This window comes from Eptatretus burgeri, chromosome 12 (assembly GCF_056783735.1).
Source record: "Eptatretus burgeri isolate ZD-2024b chromosome 12, Ebu_testis_v1, whole genome shotgun sequence".
NCBI classification, from domain to species: Eukaryota; Metazoa; Chordata; class Myxini; order Myxiniformes; family Myxinidae; genus Eptatretus; species Eptatretus burgeri.
The window spans coordinates 93,342,080-93,364,339 of NC_140972.1; the positions used below are offsets into that span (position 1 = coordinate 93,342,080).

General features: G+C 46.2%; 1 long non-coding RNA gene across 1 annotated transcript; it reads left to right on the forward strand.

Annotated features, from left to right (window-relative positions):
- The first annotated feature begins 1,036 nt into the window (after nucleotides 1-1,036).
- On the forward strand, nucleotides 1,037-16,883 carry LOC147016151 (uncharacterized). The gene is made up of 2 exons (XR_015050034.1): nucleotides 1,037-1,321; nucleotides 12,914-16,883. It is a non-coding gene; the product is annotated as an uncharacterized LOC147016151 (long non-coding RNA).
- Nucleotides 16,884-22,260: the final 5,377 nt, after the last annotated feature.

A 22,260-nucleotide genomic window follows, 5' to 3' on the forward strand; every position in this document is an offset into this window, starting at 1 on the left:
ATTTGGAGTGAGTAGTGTTCGGGGGATTTGTGGGTGGAGTGGGGTTGAGGTGACAGGGTATTGGAGGTAGTGTGATTTGTAATTGGGTAGTTGTGGTGGATGTTCACGTGCACGTATTTGGAGTGAGTAGTGTTCGGGGGATTTGGGGGGTGGAGTGGGGTTGAGGTGACAGGGTATTGGAGGTAGTGTGATTTGTAATTGGGTAGTTGTGGTGGATGTCCACGTGTACGTATTTGGAGTGAGTAGTGTTCGGGGGATTTGGGGGTGGAGTGGGGTTGAGGTGACAGGGTATTGGAGGTAGTGTGATTTGTAATTGGGTAGTTGTGGTGGATGTCCACGCGTCCGTATTTGGAGTGAGTAGTGTTCGGGGGTTGTGGGGGGTGGAGTGGGGTTGAGATGACAGGGTATTGGAGGTAGTGTGATTTGTAATTGGGTAGTTGTGGTGGATGTTCACGTGTACGTATTTGGAGTGAGTAGTGTTCGGGGGATTTGTGGGTGGAGTGGGGTTGAGGTGACAGGGCACTGGAGGTGGTGTGATTTGTAATTGGGTAGTTGTGGTGGATGTTCACGTGTACGTATTTGGAGTGAGTAGTGTTCGGGGATTTGGGGGTGGAGTGGGGTTGAGGTGACAGGGTATTGGAGGTAGTGTGATTTGTAATTGGGTAGTTGTGGTGGATGTTCACGTGTACGTATTTGGAGTGAGTAGTGTTCGGGGATTTGTGGGTGGAGTGGGGTTGAGGTGACAGGGTATTGGAGGTAGTGTGATTTGTAATTGGGTAGTTGTGGTGGATGTTCATGTGTACGTATTTGGAGTGAGTAGTGTTCGGGGGATTTGTGGGTGGAGTGGGGTTGAGGTGACAGGGTATTGGAGGTGGTGTGATTTGTAATTGGGTAGTGGTGGTGGATGTCCACGTGTACGTATTTGGAGTGAGTAGTGTATGGCGGAGAGGGGGGGGGGGTGTTGTGATTGTCGTGTAGGCGGGTGTAAAGTGAGGGAGGAGGTCGGACAGGGACAGAGGAAGGCTCGAGGGAGGGGCGGGGGGGGAGGAGGTGGTGAGAGCCGACTGTGCCGGCATTGGGGACGGAGCGAGAGCGATCAGAGAGAAAGGGCCTGATAAAGGGGACGCGTCGAGGAGATGAGGAAAGATAACTAAACCAAGTAAGCGGACACACCACGTCAGAGGTACGGACGGACAAAGCGAATCGGACAACTCGGGGAGCGTCTGCAGTCCGAGCGTCGTCCCTGTCCCCGTGTCGGGTCCGTCCCGGCCCGCGTCTCCGGACAGATCGCATGTCTGCGGCGAGTGGGCCTTTAACACGGGTAAGGGTTAAATGATCTCTCCCTCACTGTGTCCCTCTGCGCAGGGACTTTTCCCCCTCGTTATCCGTCTTTGTGCGCTGTCCGTGTTTGAGTGTGTCCGTTTCGTTTCCTCACAGCCCGCTCCTGGCAGGTGCTTTGGCGTTGTCCGTGTGACACGGACGGAGAGATTAAAGGGACGCGGCGGAGAGGACAGACCGGACAGACGTGGACACCAGGGGGGTTGGTTGGGGGATAATCCCAGGAGAGACAAAAGTGCAGACACGCAGTGACAATTGATAGGAATTTAAGGGGCTGGTTTTGGGGTAAAGGGGGCGGGGGGGGTAATGAGAGGTTGTGAATTGAAAGGCGAACAAGTGTGTTGTTCGGACTGGGATGGGGGGCACGAGACCATGGAGGTGTTTAGTGCAGAGAGAGTGGGTGGTGGTGGGAATGGTGTGGGAGTGGAGGATTGAGTGGAATTAGTGTGACTGCAAAAAGTGCGATGGTGTGGGCGAGTGTGATTTTTTAACGACGGACAAGAGAGGCAGACATCGTAGCGTGTGTGTGTGTGTGTGTGTGTGTGTGTGTGTGTGTGTGTGTGTGTGTGTGTGTGTGTGTGTGTGTGTGTGTCCAAATATGACCAATGGCTCACCGGTGTCCGAGCCGTGGTACGTCAGTGCTGACTTGTGTACGACCACCTGGGATGTTGCCTTTTGTGTGCTGTGACCTGCTCGGGTGCCACCTGCCCGTCGGGCTAATCGTCAATCCAGACAGTCTGGGGCGGTAATCATTCTGGACAAAGTCAGGGACGGTGATCATCCCAGACTATCGGGGGACTGTGATCACTCCGGACAGTTGGGGGCGGCGATCATCCAGGACAATCGGGGGACTGATCACCCTGGACAGTTGGGGGGCAGCGATCACCTATGCCAGTCGGGGGTGGCGATCAACCAGGAAAATTGGGGGTGGCGATCATCCAGGACAATTAGGGGCGGTGATCAACCAAAACAATCCGGGACGGTGATCAACCGGGACAATTGAGGACAATCCCAAACTCCGGAACATTGTTGTTCTCTGTTACTGCGGAAGACCCTTTGTGGTCAACAAAAATAATTTTATCTTGATTATTCAAAGCCTTTTCTCTGTCTGCCTGGGGTAGAGCAGGCTTGGACGAATGTCAAACAGCATGGTGATGTCACTCCGGTCCAAGTGTGACATTCCTGGTCCTACGTCTGGGATGTTCGTATCCCTCCAAAAGTCTTCGACACACGAAATGCGAACAAATCTCAAAGGAGAAACAAAGTAACCACCGGTGTGTAATAGGTTTTCCAAAACGAGGGTCTCTCTCTCTCTCTCTCTCTCTCTCTCTCTCTGTCTCTGTCTCTGTCTCTGTCTCTGTCTCTGTCTCTGTCTCTGTCTCTGTCTCTGTCTCTGTCTCTGTCTCTGTCTCTGTCTCTGTCTCTGTCTCTAGCTCTGTCTCTAGCTCTGTCTCTCTCTCTCTCTCTCTCTTTCTCTCTCTCTCTCTCTCTCTCTCTCTCTCTCTCTAGCTCTGTGTCTCCCTCTCTCTCTCTCTCTCTCTCTCTCTCTCTCTCTCTCTCTCTCTCTCTCTCTCTCTCTCTCTGTCTCTGTCTCTGTCTCTGTCTCTGTCTCTGTCTCTGTCTCTGTCTCTGTCTCTCTGTCTCTCTGTCTCTCTGTCTCTCTGTCTCTCTGTCTCTCTGTCTCTCTGTCTCTCTGTCTCTCTGTCTCTCTGTCTCTCTGTCTCTCTGTCTCTGTCTCTGTCTCTGTCTCTCTCTCTCTGTCTCTCTGTCTCTCTGTCTCTCTGTCTCTCTGTCTCTCTGTCTCTCTGTCTCTCTGTCTCTGTCTGTCTGTCTCTCTCTCTGTCTCTGTCTCTCTCTGTCTCTGTCTCTGTCTCTCTCTGTCTCTGTCTCTGTCTCTGTCTCTGTCTCTGTCTCTGTCTCTGTCTCTGTCTCTGTCTCTGTCTCTCTCTCTCTCTATCATAATTTTCACCAAACTAGCAATGATTATACTTTAAATGAGTTGAAGTGCCATAAGTACAAGTTCCTTTCATTCAGTGATGAACAAAATCCTTCCCATTGTTATTTTATTATTTTTGAGGCACCTGATTGATTCGGCTTTGTCTCAGTTTGGCAAGTCAAGTTTGTGGTTTTTGTTTTTTTGTTTTTGAAAGGAAATTTGTTCTCGTTGTGATAAGTGGTGCGAACACGCGTCTTGGCCGCAGTTGTGGAATGTAAATGAGAGTTTGATTGCTTGTGAAACACCTAGTCGGTTACCTGTTCATAGAACATTACCTGTGCTCTGTTCTATATCGGCATCTTCTTGGTTTAGTGGACTTTTTGCATGTGATAAGTTTTCTGGATATGAATTATTACAATGATAGGTCATCCAGGCTTTCTGCATTATAATTGATTATAATCGTGAATTTCGCTGAAACCGAGCGCTCCAGAGACAACTCCATGGCATACGGTGACAACTTAATGACAACTTAAGATATGAACCTGGGTTCCTTGAAGGACCGATTTCTTAACCTCACCCGGCACACCTGACTCAGAAAAGATCTATTACCTTTACTCACCTGCAAAATTGTGTGTCGATCGTCGAATGAAATTGTGTGTTTGGTTACGTGTGAATTGTGCTTTCTCGACAAACAAGTTGGGTCACCCAATCAGGTTCAGGTTATTTAGACCAGTAAAACATAAAGGTGGTTGTTGTGCACAGGTGGAGCGAAATAACTTTGGAGTGCAACACAGCAGTTGTGGGAGAATAGCTTTCTTATTGCTTTGTTTGAGGTCATACAGGTTGAATGACCACCTATGACACTCAGTGTCATCCCAAATAGAGAAGGGTTACGGCTCGAACGGCACTCGATGGAGAAGGAAACCAGATCGGCACTCAAAAGAGTGCATACCTCCACCAGGTTGATTAGTTAACGTTTTGTATCCACTGATAAGCCGGATATGGATCCGAACCTTGCCCAAAATCGAATCTTCTCGTTCTTGTCACCCAAGCAACCCATCCACCAAGTTTTTTTTTCATGACTCGTCCGCAACTTTTTGAGATATCATGCTGTATGTCGTTTTTGGTCCCATCTCTCAATGGTGAACAATCACTTTAAATGTCTAGTATCTGGATCTTTGCCAAAATCTAATCAATTCGTCATTGTCGTACACACAACCTGTCCACCAAATGTCGTCCAAATCTGTCACAACTTTTTGGGATATCCTACTCACACGGACAAACGGACAAACAGACAAACAAACGGAGAGACAGACAGACAAACTGGGGGTGAAAACATAACCTGTTTTTGTCAAGGCAATGTTGAACAACCAAGAATATGCATCAAGTCTGGAGAAAACTTTCAATAACTCACCATTTTCTTGTTATTCTCCTTCGTCTCCTCGACTCTATATAAAGGGTGAGGTCCAATGGTACCAAGCTTCTGCCCTGCTCTGTCCATGATACTCCTCCACTTTCCTCTGTCCCCAGCCAACTCTCCCCACACTCCAATCACCCCCATGTTATTAATATCACTCCTCACATCCTCCCATCTCAACCTCGGTCTCACTCTTTTCCTCCTACCTTGCTCCCTCAACCTATCCGCTCTTCGCCATTTTCTCTTCCTCCATCCACACCAAGTGTCTCTTCTCCCATCCGCACCAAGTGACCAATCTCAGCTGGCTTTTCACCAACCTCTCCGTCAAACACATCTGCACTCCAATCTACTCCCTCAGTTCATCCATCCTCCTTCGATCCACCCTCTTCACTGATCTTGTTGGTCTTGTAAGCCTGCAACCTCTATTGTTGTGCATTTACTGTCTCCATACCGTAAAGGTAGGCCGACATTACACACGACATCAGAAACTTCCCTTTCAATTTTATTGATATCTTTCTGTCTGCCATAACTCCCTCCATCCTCCACGACACATTCACAGCCACTTGGATCCTCCTCCGCTCCACCTCAGACTTACCATCCCTGGTCACTGTTCCCCTCAGATACTCAAACCTATTTCCCTTCCTGATCTCCTTCCCCTCTCATCCCATATTCATTTATTTTCTCTGCTGCTCGACCCGCATCACCTCGGTCTTTTCCATACTCATCTTCAGGCTGTGCTTCCAGAATGCCTCCTTCCACTCCCCCAGTACTTTCTTCATCTCCCACCCACTCTCCACCACAACTACTCGATCGTCCACAGACAACATCCTCCCCATACTAACCCTCAAGCTCACCTTCTTGCTTACCAGCTCCATCACCATGATTTACATGAGTGGGCTGAGAAAGCTTACTTCCCTGCCTCGAACCGATGTTCACACTGGACTCCTCCAACATCACAGGACCAATCAAAACTCATCCCCTCGTTCCCTTGTACATCCCTTCCACCAACCTAATTTCTGCTTGTGGCACTCACATCCATCTCAGTGTCACCATCACCATCTCAGGACGGTCGTAGGCCTTCTCCAGGTTCACAAATCCCAAAGCGATCTCACCTTGCACATCCAACCTCTTCTCCACCAGCTGTCTCAACGTGAACATCCCATCCATCGTCCACCTACCCTTTCGAAACCCCCGTTGCTCTTCGCCGGTCTCCATCTCCACACCCTTCCTTATCCACAATCCTCTTCAGTACCTTGTCTATATGCGTATAGACAATATAAGTGCTGATGAATTATTCAGCAGAGTAGACAGTGATGGACCAGGGGCCATAGCCTGAGAGTAAAGAAGAGGAGAGTTGAGACGGTAGCAAGGCAGGGGACATTTACTCAGAGAGTAGTTAATGCATTGAATGGCCTCCCTGGAAAGATAGTGGCAGAGAAACAGTAGATAAGTTTAAATTAGAATTAGACAGGTACCTGGAAGTATTGGAGATAGAGGGGTATGCGGATGTTGGTAGGACCGTTAGGTAGCTTGAGCATGGATGGGCGATTGTGTGCATCTGTGCGGAATGTACGGAGTCTGTGGGGGTCTTGTCAAGGGGTGGTTTGTAGTTGATGTTGTGTGTTTCTCATCCAAGAACCGCCTTCGCTCCCCCCCCCCCCGCCGAAAAGAAAAAAACAAACAAAAAATACAAAAACAAAACATTTGCATATTTCATTTTTTATAAATTGGTTTGGTGTTGATGTGGCGCAGGCACAATGGGCCACACGGCCTCCTACTGCATCTAGATTCATTGTGCGTCCTTGTGATGCATTCATGATACGACTTATGAGTGTGATGCTTCTGTACTTCCCGGATCTTAAACACCGCCATTCCTCTTACATATCGGCACAATTAGCCCTGTCCGACAATACTCCGGAATTGAAGCCGCTATCATACATACATTCATCAGCCCCTTCGTCCAAATGACTCCCATTTCTCCCGCAACAATTAGCATCTCTGTACGTACCTCATCAATGCCTGGCACTTTCCCCTTCTTCATCCTTTTCAATGCTGTCTGCACTTCCTCCTCCATTATGTCCACCAACTCCTCTTTCCCCTCAACATAACTCGGAAGCTCCAGCTCTCCGTTGATTTGTCACCGGTTCATCAGCTCATTAAAATATCCTTCCCACACCTACAACACTAACCTCCAACAATTCTCCATGGTGTTGCAATTCTATGCTGGTGCATCATTTTAAATGGATGTTGCAGTTACGTGCGGTGTTTCCACTGATCTCTGTACTAACTGGATAGGAGGAGAAGCTCATTTTTTTTGAAGCCATTTGTTCACCATCTTTGCTCTCCCATGAGTTCCCGCATGTCCTGTTGTGGACTGTTCGTAACTAAAGTGAACGCCACTTACCAATGAAATGTGATAACTCTTCTTCTTCTTTGATCACGACCATCGCGGGTTTTACAACCTTAAGCAGCGGATGATGGCATTTCATAAATACGATAACAATGCTTTTTCTCAACCCAGGAATGGAATAAAATCAAATGGGAAGGTGGAATTTTCGTAGCAAATATACATCTTGAAGCAAGTATTTGTTTTTATGCAAATGGGATTTTCTGTATTGTGGGAGAAGGAATATGGCGGATGAAGTGCTTCTGGTGGCTTCAGGACCGCCCGCCCAATTAACGTCAGGCGCCCAATCCAGTTCGTATAGAGATCAGTGGGTGTTTCACTGTGCAGGCTAATCAGCTGTTTATCTCCCTTCGTAAATTGCTATCTAGACGTGCAATTAGACGAGCCATACAACGATCTTTTTGTCAGCGTTTAAGGCTTAGGTGTGTGTAAGTAAGACGCTCGCTAAACGCCTTTCGTAAATTCGGCCCATAATTTTCAGATCATCCACCTGAAGTATGCACTACCTTTGGTCGATTCATAGGTTCCATTGCAGAGCAAATCCTTCAACATCACTGGCTCTCATTTTCATCTCTCTACCGCTATTACCGAAGGTGGATGGAGGTTGTTTTCATCCCTGTCTGTCTGTTTGTGAAAAAAAAATCTCAAAAAATTGTGGACAGATTTGGTGGAGAGTTTGGCTCTTTGCGGGGTGCCACCAAAACTGATCAATCTGATGTCTGAACCATACTCTGGGACTGAGAGTGCTGTGAGATGTGGTGGTTCCATCTTCAACTTATTTCCAGTTGTTAATGGAGTTTGTCAGGGGTGTGTACTGGCCCCCACACTTTTCATCGACTGGATTGTGGGGAGGATGTTGGAGAGATCAAGCCGTGGTGCATCGTTTGGGAATGTCAAGATCTCCGACCTTGATTTTGCGGATGATGCAGTAATCTTTGCGGAGATTCTGGATATCCTTTTGGGGGCCCTCGAGGTGCTGAATGAGGAGTCGGAGTCGCTTGGATTATGGGTTTCCTGGGTCAAAACTAAAATCCAGGCTTTCAATGACGTCTTGGATGCTACTATGTTGTCTGTACCTGTTTGCGATGAGGATGCTGAGGTCGTAGAGAGATTCACTTACCTTGACAGTGATATTCATGTCTCTGCTGGCTGTAAGCCAGAGGTCAATAGACGTCTAGGTCGGGCTTGGGGAGCCATGAATTTACTGCATCATGGGGTGTGGTGCTGTCAGTACCTGCACGGGAGGACGAAAGTCTGAGTCTTCAGGTCTTTGGTGCTTCCAGTCTTGCTCTATGGTTGTGAGACTTCGACTCTGACCAGGGATATGAGACGGTGACTTAATTTCTTTGGTACCAGATCTCTTCGGAGAATCCTTGGCTATCGCTAGTCAGACTTTGTGTCCAACGAGCAGTTGCTGAGAGAGACTCAAATGAGATTTGTTACCTGCATCGTCCGTGAGCGTCAGCTGTGTGGACCCTATGATACATTTTCCTGACACTGATCCTGCTCACCAGATTCTCTCAGTGAGGAACCCTCGTGAGTAGAGAGTGGAGAAGGCCAATGGGGCGACCATGTGCCTCGTGGTTGCAGCAGGTTGATCAGCATCTCATGGAGATGGCGATGGGCCAGGCATCTGCCTGGGGAATGGCCAGACGAAGGCCCCTAGAGTTCCGGCAGAAAGGGGACGCAGTGACATGCTGCTCCTGCGCATGCTCCCAGACCTGACCCTGACCTGACCTGTTTGAGTAGGTGACAAGGATGAATTGATTAGACTTTGGTAACGATCCAAATCCATATCTGGTTTTTCATCATTTTTAAAGTGGTTTTTCATCATTGAGAGAAAGGGGCCAAAAACTACGTACAACAGGATGTCTCAAAATGTTGTGGGCAGATTTCTACGAAACCTGGTGGATGAGTTTCTTGGGTGACAAAGACAAGCCAATTAGATTTTGGTTCAGGTCCGAATCTATTCCGGCTTGTCAGTGAGATGCAAAATGTAAACTAATGAACCTGGCAGAGGTATGCGCTCTCCTGAGTGTTGTCCTAGTTCATCTTGGATCCACTTTCATTGTTCATTCAGTGCAGCAACATGATTCTCTGTCTTCCTCTTGGATTCTTTTCTTCACTTTCATCTTCGATTACCTCTTTTAGTCATCCCCATCTTCTCAAAATATGATGAAGACAGATTTCTCTCTTCCTAACTGTCCCATTCGAACACGTTCGCTCCTCCACCAACTGGAAAACTTCTTCATTTCCCTCGTGTTCAACCCATTCGATCCTTCCCATCCTTCACCGCACTCACATTTCCAAAGCTTCCAGTGTCTTGATGTCCTTTCTCAAAGCCCATTTCTCAAACCTCTCCACCTCCACACTCCAAATGAAGAATTTCCCAAAACAACGAACCTCTTCAGATGTTTGTTGAAGCTCCTTCTCACAAACTCCTTTCTTATTGCTAAAACCATCATGACGTTGAAAGAAAATGAAGGTTAAACGTATCAATTCATTCCGTAGGAAATGATGGAATAACTGGAGCGGCACTCGGCAGAGAGTATACCTCTGCCAGGCTGAACAGTTTACGTTTTGTATCACACTCAATAGGCCGGATCTGGAAGCGGACCTGAACCAAAATCGAACGAATTTGTCCTCGTCACACACCCAACCTGTCCACCAAATTTCGTAAACAAACATCACGTAGTGTGGAGACAATATGTTGACGGGTTCCACGATGAGAGACCATAAAACGAACAAGAGGATTAGAGAACAGACAAAAACAAGCGGCATTATATTGATGAATGAAAGGTTTGGGAAATGGAGATGGGCCAAACATTTGGCAAGAAGATGAGATTGGAAGATCGGAGATGATGAGTTTGTGGTACAGTGGTAGGAAAGAGGTTGGCACATTGTTGGAGACACCTTTGCCCAGAAGTGGTACATGTCAGGATGAAGATGATGATGATTATGATAATTATGATGATGATTGATGATGTCACTTACAATGTGCAAGGATGTTGAAGCTCGATGTGGAGCCTGGAGATGAGTGACAATTAATCAGAGCGATGAAAAGGGATTTGAAAGCAGCAACATCATGATGCTGACAGGTAACCAGAGAAGCTGACAAAGTAAGGAAGGGTTAACAAATTTCTCTGCACTTCCACATGAGGGATTGTGTAGATGGCTAATGGAAGGTGTGGAGGGGAAATCAGGAAGGAACATAGACAGGAATTTTCTGCCACACAAGAAATAGCAAATGGCGAATGAAACGGCCTGGTGTTTATAGAAGAGTGGTAAAGCGTTGGGTTTTTGTCTGAATCTCTATGAATGGGTGCAGATCTAGATGCTCGGTGTTGTCGTTCTGTCGAGAGAGACAAAACTAGAGGGATCAAGTAGAAGATTTGAGATTCCATTAATTGCCAAATTTGAGATTTGAAAAGTAATTTTTTTTCCAAGTGTTCCGTGAACAACAACAGCATGAAGAGATATCGACGCACTTTCACATGAATAACGACGTTGATCGACGGTCGACAACTTTTTGCAACCTTTTAGGATTTGAATCCGGTGCTCAGGGCGAAAGGCCAAAAACTGACTGATCTGAACTTTAACACGGTCTTCATAAAAATCTATGTGCTGTCCGTTTTGATGGTTGATGAAAGTTGACTTTCTTCCTTTTATAGCTTGCGTTGCTGCTGTGACTTGAAGACGCGGTGACCTGAACCCCTCTTTTGTCGTTATTTGTAGTAATTGAGGATTTTCAGCCGAAGGTCCTACTGTCTTACTTTTTCATCCATTACTAAAGATTCCAAACTCGCACGTGCACATTTATATCCCCCAAAATCATCCTCTTTCACATCCAACTGATATCGGGATATTTGGATCTTTCAAAGATATTTCTCAAAACAAGTAGGGCCTTGTTTATTGATGTTTTTGGAAAGAGTGCAACACTGAAAGCAGGTTTTGAAAACATCAATTAATTTGGCGTTCGTGTATAGTCTTCAAACATGATCAGAGGATATGGGATCTCGTTGTCAAGGTTTATGTCAAATACGTGGCTTTCTTTTGTATACAAAACCAAGAAAAGTGGACGGAAGGTAAAAAGACAGGGGGGGGGCAGTGAGGTCACAGTTGACCTCAACAAGGGAATGAATGAATAAGGAAAGGGGAGAGAGGAGAGGAGGAGTGGAAACGTAATAACCAGCAATGAAGAGGGCTGGGTTGGGGTTTGGATTCATGGGGGTGGATAGTATCGCAGGTAGGGGTGGGGGATGACGTGTGATGGTTTTACACCACTTGGTTGAAGCCCTGGAGGGATGAGTGAGATTGAACTGTCTCCAGAAGGTGGTTCCACAAATGGGAGAAAGAAAGAGGAACAAGAGAGTGGATGTGTGCAGAAAGCCTGGATTTGGGGATTTTAAACAGGAAGGGATTACTGGAAGAACGCATTCATCATGGAGGAGTTGGGGAAGTTCAGAGGGCTGAGACGGTGGACAATGCTAGCTGGAGGACATTGGGTAAGTAACAGAGAGGCTTACTGACCTGTTTTCGATATGACAGCTGCATGCCTTGTGCTTACAGTCCTACTGTGGGAGATTCTTATCAGGAGAACAGCTTTATATTCCACTGAGTCAAGGAGAGACAGATTTGATGCTGGTGTGCGAGAGAGAGAGAGAGAGAGAGAGAGAGAGAGAGAGAGAGAGAGAGAGAAGGAGAGGAGAAGAGAAGGAGGAGAAGAGAGAGGAGAGGAGAGAGAGAGAGAGAGAGAGAGAGAGAGAGAGAGAGAGAGAGAGAGAGAGAGAGAGAGAGAGAGAGAGAGAGAGAGAGAGAGAGAGAGAGAGAGAGAGAGAGAGAGAGAGAGAGAGAGAGAGAGAGAGAGAGAGAGAGAGAGAGAGAGAGAGAGAGAGAGAGAGAGAGAGAGAGAGAGAGAGAGAGAGAGAGAGAGAGAGAGAGAGAGAGAGAGAGAGAGAGAGAGAGAGAGAGAGAGAGAGAGAGAGAGAGAGAGAGAGAGAGAGAGAGAGAGAGAGAGAGAGAGAGAGAGAGAGAGAGAGAGAGAGAGAGAGAGAGAGAGAGAGAGAGAGAGAGAGAGAGAGAGAGAGAGAGAGAGAGAGAGAGAGAGAGAGAGAGAGAGAGAGAGAGAGAGAGAGAGAGAGAGAGAGAGAGAGAGAGAGAGAGAGAGAGAGAGAGAGAGAGAGAGAGAGAGAGAGAGAGAGAGAGAGAGAGAGAGACACAGAGACAGAGACACAGAGACAGACAGACACAGACTCAATTGAGCAATTAACAAAAGCCTTGTTGGCTATGAGCCGATGTAGTAGTGTGATGTTTATTATTATTATTTTTTTTCAAGAAATGATTTGGATCGGTGAAGGATGCCCATTCTGTGGCTGACTTTTCAGACCAGCTTTGTTATTTGTCATGAGACCAACATCGAATTAATTCCAGATCATCAGAGAGCGATGGAGTTGCTGTCTACCTGTCAGTGTGATGGGGGTACTTTATGAAAGAATGAGGAATTATCTGCAAAAATAGCGACAGGGTTTTGTAAAACATCAGAGATGTCGTTTTGGTTGCTGAGGAATAAGACTGGGCCCAAGACACAGCATGTAGGCACACCAACCATTGGTGATAGGGGAGCAGCAGCACATCCACAGTTGAGCATCTCGGTGAGAATCATAAATGATGGTGAGTGATCTACAAGGAAAGAGCTGATGGGAGCAACAATTATCGATTCCATAACTCTGTTTATAATTAGAAGTAAACTTTCTTTCTGTTCATTCACAGGATTTGTTTTTGCACCCTTCTAGTGGGAGTGTTATTTGATTTTCAGGTATACTGGAGGTGACCAAAGGAGAAGAACAGGCTGAAGAGCAGCAGAGCAGGATTTGAGAGCATTGGCCCTGATGCCATCTGGGCCCATCCTTGAAGCAGGCTTGAGGATGGAGAGACCTTTCTCTACCTTCTCGGGTGAGAAGGACACAAAGGCCTGCAGATAGTGGGAACAAAGGCATTAGATGTCAGAGAGAGCGTGATGGGTCAGGTAGACAAGTTCTGGCTCAAACACAGAGTTGAGATTTCTGCTTTATCTCGAGCAGAGTCTGAGATGAAGCCATTTTGAGGTGAGGGAGTTAGTGGAGGGGGAACACACACACCAAGGATGGACTTGATGAGGCGCCATCATGACTATGAGCAAGGAGACTGATTGGAGAGTTCTTTCGAATGAATACAAAAGTCAAAATAAATTATATAAACTAATTGAAGTATTTATAGGGAGTATTTACCATGTACTTCCTTAGGGTCCTGAGTTCAAGCCCCGTTGGCTGCTGAATTAACACCAGGTGGGGTTGACTCAGCCCGTCATCCTTTTAAGATTGGCGAAATGAGTACCAGTGTACTTGAAGAGGGGCACAGCATCAGCAGTACAGCTGTGCTTCCAAGAAATGATAGCTACCTGGCAGCCAAAGCTGCCATACGCAAGAACAGAGACATTTCGTTTAATAATATAATTGTCACAGTCAATCTTCCATACCGGGACACTTGATGAAATTGGATGAGGCTTCTGGAGGCGTTTAACTTTGGCGAGCTGAGTTGGTGAAAGTATCAAAGTTCTGTTCTTGCGTACGGCAGCTTTTGGCTGCCAGGTAGCTATCATTTCTTGGAAGCACAGCTGTACTGCTGATGCTGTGCCCCTCTTCCAGTACACTGGTACTCATTTCGCCGACCTTGAAAGGATGATGGGTTGAGTCAACCCCACCTGGTGTTAATTCAGCAGCTAACGTGGCTCAAACTCAGGATCCTAAGATTCGAAGCCAGCCACCTTAACCACGAAGCCAATACCAGGCTTGTATCCAAGTGAAACATTTTTTTCAATTCATCTCCAACTTTTAATGTATTTTGAGATGGTTTCGTGGCGTTGAAGCAGATACAATGCTTGTTCGGTGTTAAAGAAGTTGAAAAGTTGTTATATAAGAGGAAAAACTCCAGGTTTATGTTGTTGTTGTTGTTTCCAGAGATGTATAGTCACAGTAGAAATAGCATTGCAGCAATCCGAGTTATGATTTTGAAGAGGAGACCCACACATTAAAATATATACCGATGCGTTACCGTGACTTATCAGTGAATTAACCTTCACATGTTGTTCTCCACATAAGTTATTTTGGTGTGTGTGTGTGTGTCTGTATAAGAAGATTACAAATAGTCCAAGGGGTACTGGGCAGGATAGTCTAAATGTAGGCACGCTCGCTTCTAAGCTGTGTAGCTTGGGTTTGAATCTCGACCCCCAGAAGAAGGTAGGAATAATTGGTGCAGCAGCAGCAGTAGTAGTCGGAGTAGTATAACGTATCAATTGTGGTAATGATTCCAGTTCAGTTATTTCATGGGATTTGCAACCTCATCACAATTAAGATGACGAAGAAGTCCCTCACACTTGAAGTTTATGTACTGGACTGAACAAAGTGATGGTTTTGTCCATCTCCAGAACTCGTATATATTTGGTGCCATTCCATTCCCTTTGTGAAACAAAATCGCTTGAGAAGAAGATTTCAAAAATTGAGGTTCTTCGACAGAATGAAGCTTAAAAAAAAAAAATGAAAAAGTACAAAAATATATTACAATCTGATGATGCCATCAATGTTGAAGAAGAAGGACATCTCTCGAACGCAAGTCAATCTTGAGGATTCCTCGTGATGTCAACCGTAGTGACGTCTGTGAACGATGGAAAGCGGAACAGCTCGGAGTTTACAATAGGTAATGTTGGTGAGTTCTGATACGTTAATTATAAAAAGTATTCCCAAATGTATTTGTGATATTTTACATCGCTTCATATTGTCACGGCCGTGGCGGTTCGGTTAATTCCCACGACCCGATTGCCGTGGACGGGCGGTTAACACCGACCAGTTGGGCTCACCGAGCGGTGATCTACACACGGACTTTAACACAGACAAGGGGAAAACAAAATAAAAGAAAATCCTCCCTTTATTCTGGCGCTTAGCTTTGTCCAGAGATGGTCTTTCATGAACTTGGCGATCGAGCCACTTCGTCCTGCATGGAAAGATGCGCCCAAAATGGCGCCAAGCTGCTCTCTGGGTGGGAAACATGCATGAGATAATTTGTGAGGCGGTATTGAACACCAGGGCTCACCAACCACCATGCGGCTTCTTCTCATGAACGAATATGCCAAATGTTCCTCTCTTACACGAGGTCTGCTCACAACGATCGTCCACCTTCCTTCTTGAACACACATCGGGATAACGCCAAGTTCGCTGAGAGGCGCACTCTTCGTCCTCTCTTTCTCATAATCGTACAATTTCACGACTCGGTCGAACAGGAATGGCGAGCGTCTTGCCCAGCATGCGGGCAAATTCACACAGCATGAACAAGAGAATCGTGCAGCCATTTCGTTATGCCGAGTGGAGAGCAAAAAACGGGATCCTCTTCGTCGATCATGTCCTCCACAACTGTGTCCTCTCCGTTCTCCTGCTCCGAACTTCACTTTCTTTCCACCGGCTCTCTGACGTCACGCCCATTAATCATCCACTCCGGGGGCCTGGTTTTGGCAGCCATCACTCCTGGAGGCAGGACTTTCTGCCTGCTTGGATGAGCAGCTCAGTTGTCGTTGTTGTAAGGACGTGATCCCTTTTCATTGGTGCCTTGTAAATGCAAAAACATAGGAAAAGGTCACAGGGAGCAATTACATACTGGGGGAAATTGGCCTAAATCCCGACCTAATTAACAGAGTACCCTCCCCCCCCCTCACCGTGTAGTGACAAGTAATACTTAAGCTCACAGTTTCCCTACTTAGTTTACATCGAGATGTTTCCTACACGTCCACGGACTAAGCAACTCTATACAATCCTAATTTTGCTATGAAATTCCTCCATCTACCCCTACAACCGTAACAATATTAAGTATAAAACTCGACAAATTGTACATCTCTAACCTGCACAAGATCTGTTTAATTTTTAACGAAACGCCTCCAGCAGCTGCTCCGGGCCTGGGAGATTGTTGGTTCGATTCTAACCCCAGGTCACTCACACCACAGACGTTCAAAACTTTACGTGTTTCATCCTCACTCAATGCTCGGCATTTACAGGATAGAGTACGGATAAACCCCGTGGGTGGGAAACCCATAGGTGGGGGAAGGGTGGGGCGAGGAAGGGAATTTGAGGTGGGGGAAGGAGGGACTTTGGCCCAACTGACATCAGAGAGGCAAGTGACGTCACAAGATGGCATTGCCTGTACCCATCGTGCCCTGGAAAGTCATGTCACTTTCCCCAAGGTCACTGCCTGTGTTTGGCTGGTGTGTGTGTGTGTGTGTGTGTGTGTGTGTGTGTGTGTGTGTGTGTGTGTATATGTGTGTGTGTGTGTGTGTGTGTGTGTGTGTGTGTGTGTGTGTGTGTGTGTGTGTGTGTGTATATGTGTGTGCATGCTCATGTTTTTTTTTGTAACCACTCCAAAATGGGCCTGAGACCTTGTACAAACACAAACTGACCTATTCGCTTCATTTCTGAACCTATTCACAGTACAGGGGAACTGGGGAATGATGATTGTGCTTCTTGCATCACATCCTTGGATCCTCCAAATGTGTTCGAGCTTGTGCCACACATTGTTCACCTATCCCATGTTATTATAAAAATGTACTTTTTAATTTTCAATTCATGATCATTTACCCAAAGCATAACTTATACCAGGAGTTCTGTGCTTTCGGCAATTCCTTGGCTTCACGTAAAGCATTTAAAGGCCATCCTATTGTATTTATGATTCTTTCCTGTTTAATATAAAAATTGAACTACTTTTGCTCATTCTCTGTATTTATCTTGAAGCTTCACCTGTGATTTATTCTTATGACGCAGCATTGTTGTCAAGTCGTGCCTGGATCACGATTCCTTGTCAATGTGCACTTTAACCGGAATAAGAAGGTATCATAAGTTAGAATTCAATGAAAAGTTCGAAATCAATGGGATTCGAACGTCGTCGTATGGGGTTTCCTCTTGGGTATGCTGGACCGAGAGTGACCTGCAGTTCAACATCTGGGACAGGTAAATGGTGGCTGTGGGGCTCAGGTGCACTGTTCGAAAGGGAAAGGCAAGAAGGCGCGAAGCGCAAGGTTTCGGTGAGGAGTTAATGGTTCATGAGATCAACAGGTTTATGGATGATGAACCCTCGTTTTTAAAAGGGGAAATTTGCAGAAAAAGTGAACGGAAAGGATACAAATACCTGTGACACCTGTCGTTTTTCTGTTTGATTGTTATTATCGTTATTATTTTTCAGTTTATTTTTTTTTTTTCTCAATTTTCTCTCGAAGACTTTAAAATGAAGTAGATCGTACATGTTTTACATCATTATGAAGAATTCCAGATGGTGTAAAATGTTTAGGTGATAAAGTTTCCTTTGAGTTAGCACACTCCTAAAGCTGAGCAGCTTTGTGCTTGGCAGAGTGGGGAAAGTCTCCTTGATGTTGGTTCATCGACCTGCCTTGTGTGGGTTCGATCCCCACGTCTGCCCCCAAAAATTGACGCAAAGGGGACATAGGTACCACCGGGTTTATTTTCCCACAGAGACACCACCGTGGCACCCCCAATGACCTCAGCACCTCCACAACGACTCCAACAACCTTGAAGCTGAATTCAATTTAAATTGCCAAACAATGACTGATTCCTCTTTGGGAACTTTTCCTTCTTTTGTCATAAGATAAAACTTTTTTGGATAAACTCGAGAGAATCCTATTATCTTATTCATGTCGAGCTCTGATGGAGGATGTTTCTGTCATGGCTGTCATTGTCATCTCAAGATGCAGGTGCTCTATTATGCAACTTCCTGGGCCACTCTGAATGCCAGCGATGCCACCTTGTGATGTCCCTTTCCTCTCCGCATTCAGTGGAGTAATTAAAGGACTAACCCTGCCCCTCCTCCCCCCCCTCTTCTCCCTGTTCACCCATACATTCTTTGTCCTCTAAATGTTGAGCATCCAGTGAGGAAGCAGAATGTACCATTGTAAAAGTCTTTTTATGTTCGATGATCTCAGGCTCGTAATGGACCAGCCACGCACGCACAGACGAAGATATGCGACACAAGACAGGGCTGTTGGACGAGACAAGCACAGCCACTGAGCTTGAGAGAAGTGCTGTCACTTCCCAGGGCACTCTGGGTACCAACTGCGTCACAACAACAATGGCACCGCATTTCACACATGCTCAGCGGGGCATTTCCGCCTCTCCATGGATGCCAACTGATGGAGATTATCCATGCTCTATCTTTTTCCTAAATGATGAACATCAAGCAAGGAAGCAGCACGTACCATTTTTTAGCTCACCTGGACTTCAGTCAGGTGAGCTTATGCGGTCGAGCAGTATCCGTAGGTGAGTGAGTCAGTAAGTCTGTAAACACTTCAGTCATTATTGCTTGAATCATACATGCGATTTTGATGAAACTTGGCCGCAAGCTTCCGATCTGATGCTGAACAAAGGTGTATTGACCGCATCAAAATCTGCGCTCATTAAGGGGTCTATGGGAGGGGGGGGGGGTTGACCCCCCAAAATAGGTATTTGCTTTCTTCTCCAAAACTACACACACAGGGAGGGGGTACTGACTGTTGCACCTGATCCAGGTGAGCTTCGGGGCATGCAGTCCTATTTTAAAAGTCTTTGGTATGACTGTTATTCTCCATATTTATTGCTTCACTGTAATTTGGCTCCATTTTCCCCATTACCCCCATTCGTACGGATCAGGAACGAATCCTGAAGGCAGTTACCTGAACTTCGAACAGCCGCTCTCGCCGTGAGGAGCTGTATCACCCGATAAAGTTTACGTCTTTGGAAGACGTATCTTTTTTGGGGGGATTTCTACAGGTCTGAGATGCATCACGTCTCATGACGTTTCCACGAATTCCATACTTTCTGTAAATGCCAACTTTAGTTTGTGACAATGTGTCCGTCCCTTTCCATTGTTTGTACTCCTCCAGGCAGTCTTCATTGTTCTTCGTCTTTCTTCCGAGAGATGAAAGGGAAAACGAGAAAGAGGTTTTGTTTTTTTCCAGGGTATTTTCTCTGCCTTGTTCACGATGAAGTTTGATGCAAAGTTCAACTTGTGTGTGAATGTGCAGGGATATCTCGCTCATGAAGCTTATCTGTGCTGCTGTTTAGGGACACACTGTACCATTTTGAGCAACAACAGCAAAAACCTTCCATAAGAATTTTGGGTTGAAGTTCAGAGAACCTTGTTGTTCAACTTCCAGGCTAAAGTACCTCTGCCTTGAGAGTAAAGTTTGCAGCAGAAAGTAGCTTGCTGAGGCCGAAGCAACAGAATGGTTTCTGGATGAGGCACGCAGAGATGGATGAGGCACGCAGAGATGTGCGCGTGCTCGTTAACATGAGAGGTTTTGATGTTCCTTGTGGCTCGGAGGCTTTCTCTGTGTCCGGTTTACTGAAGGCACAGCTGATCCCATGCTGTCTGGAGCATGCACCTTTGAAATCCCTGGTTAGAAGCAGGTGCTAATGGAGGCGGGGGGGGGGGGGAAGATATATATATATATATATATATATATATATATATATATATATATATATATATATATATATATATATATATATATATATATATATCACGTTGGTTGAGGCACCGTCTATTTATTACTTGTGTAAATATGACGGAGATTTCAGTGTCACCCTCCAATCTCCACCACCCCAATTTCCCCACCCACACCATGTCTCTATAAAAACGCATTAGAATTTTGTTTCCATGACATCACTGCCTGAAATATTCCTTGCATTTATTGAACACCAGCAAATCCAACATGTCGCTTCGCTGACAGGGATATTAAGGGGTGGGGGGGGGGAGAAAGAGCGAGAGAGTGGAAGGAGGGGATGGGAGGGAGAGAGGTGGGAGGGGATGGAGAGAGAGAGGAGGGAGGATAGGGGAGAGAAAAGTGGTTGGGGAGGGAGAGAGAGAAGGGAGGAGAGGGGAAGAGAGAAGAGGATGGGGAGAGGGAGAGCAGGGAGGGGAAGAGGAAGAGGAGGGAGGGGGAAGAGATAGAGGGGAGAGGGAGAGGGGAGAGAGAGAGGGAGGGGAGCGAGAGAAGGGAGGGGAGCGAGAGAGGAGGGGGAGGGAGGAGGGTGGAGTGAGGGGGGCGAGGAGGGTTGGGGGAGTGAAGAGGAGAAGGGCGAGTAAGGGTGGGGCAGGGAGAGCAACACCTTACCAAATGTTGCTATATACTCTGGAAGGGAGTTGGGACCAAGGAGGATGTGGGAGAGAGGAGGGGGAAAGTGAGGAGGGAAATGGGCTTTGGGAGGAGGAAGGTCGGATAGTTAGGGGTGCTAGACTTGAGTTGGGTCGGGGGACTTGAGAGGGAAATGAAGGGAAGGGTTCTCGACTTGTGTTTGGTAGTGGGACTTGTGCAGAATGGATGGGAGGGGATGGTTAGCATAGGATTGAATAGAATGGGGTACATCAAAACAGCACGTTAATACAGCATGTGGAGACTACCTGGAGATGTCCCTGGAGGGCTGAAAGGGGAAGGGGTTTGGGAGGAGATAAGTGTGAGAGGAGGGGAAGGGAAAGAAGTCTGAGGGAAGGGAAGGCAGTGCGAGGGGAGGGGAAGGCAGTGTAAGGAGAGGGGAAGGTAAGGCAGGATGAGGGGAAAGGAATGTTAGGCAGCATGAGGGGAAGGGAAGGCGGTGTGAGGGGCGGCGAAGGGAAGGGCGATAAAATGCGTCCTAACAACAACATTTTCTTTTCAACCACCAGGTTCTATACAAAACTGGATGGGAGCATTTATGATCCAGGCTGTCTGCCTGGCAAAGGCCTGCCTGCCTGCATACCTGCTCATACACGTAGCGACCTTTGCACCCCTCCGGTCGGCTCACTCTGAATCTGAGTATTATATATTTCTTTGTTGACTTTGTTGCAATCCATGTGTTTAAGTTCAAGTGATACTCTTAAAAACATTCTTTGAAAGTATGCATTCCTAAAAACAGATTCGGCGGTTTAATGGTTAGAGTGTCTGCTCTAATGGTTAGAGTTTGGGTGGTCGGTGGTTCAAACACTGGCTGAGTCTTACCAAAGACTTTAGGAATGGTAGGTGCTGCTTCCTTGCTTGGCGTTCAGCATTCAAAAAGGATGAGCATGGACAATCCCCATAGGTTGACATCCTGAGGAGGAGGAGATTCCTCCTTTGGAATTGCCCGCTGAGTGCGGTGGGATGGCTGTGCCATTGTTTTGACGTCGCTGGTTCTCAGAATGCCACAGGAAGTGACGGCACTTCCCCTAAGCTCAGTGACTGTGTTTGTCTTGTCTAGCAGTCCTGTGTTGTCTCCTGTATTCCCCTGTATGTCATTGTATGTGAGACGTGTGTATGGCAGCTCCACGACGAGCCATAGATCATGCAACAAAACTACAGTTTGAAATGTAAAACATGTTGTGTGACCCACATTTGATCCGAGTCGTCGATTCGTCAAACAGGTTATTACCCCACACATCCAAAGGGAAAAGTGGGATTGTCTGTCTGTCCATCTGAAAATGTCAGTTTATGATCGAGAAACAACTCAATTTAAATTCAATGTTATATTTTGAACACGAATGGGAAAACGAACGTGCAGTTTAACGTACTTTGGCTCTGATTTCATCCCGATAGCACATGCGCACTGAGGAGTGAGATAATATTTTCACTCTGTTTGCCCGTCTGGTAGCCAAACAAAATTGAAAATCATTTCACACAGGAAAATTACTCTTTTTAAGGATGTCATAAAGGACACAAACAACAGGCACAAAGAACTAATGTAACGTGTTAGATAGGGTGGCGTGAAAGACTCCGCGTCAACGGTGGTAAACTTCTGGAATATTTTTCCCTACAACCTTTTAAAAAATTTTTATTTTATTTCAATTGAATTATAAACTTGAACACAGAAGAACACAAATCGCCTTATTGGCATTTTCAAAAACCTTATCATTTGAAGTACTTGGACAAAATGTTACATTTTACATCATCTCAACCAATCAAATTTGCTGCTTGCAGACCCCACCCATTTCCTTGTTTCTCAATTACTACATGGGGTAAGGTGTTTTATGAACTCTCTAATTAGTTTTGTTTTTTTACTTTAAACTTGGACATACCCTACACTAGGTCATTCATCAGTATGAATTCCCGGCAATGCTATGCTGGTGAGGAACATGTTCGTGATATTC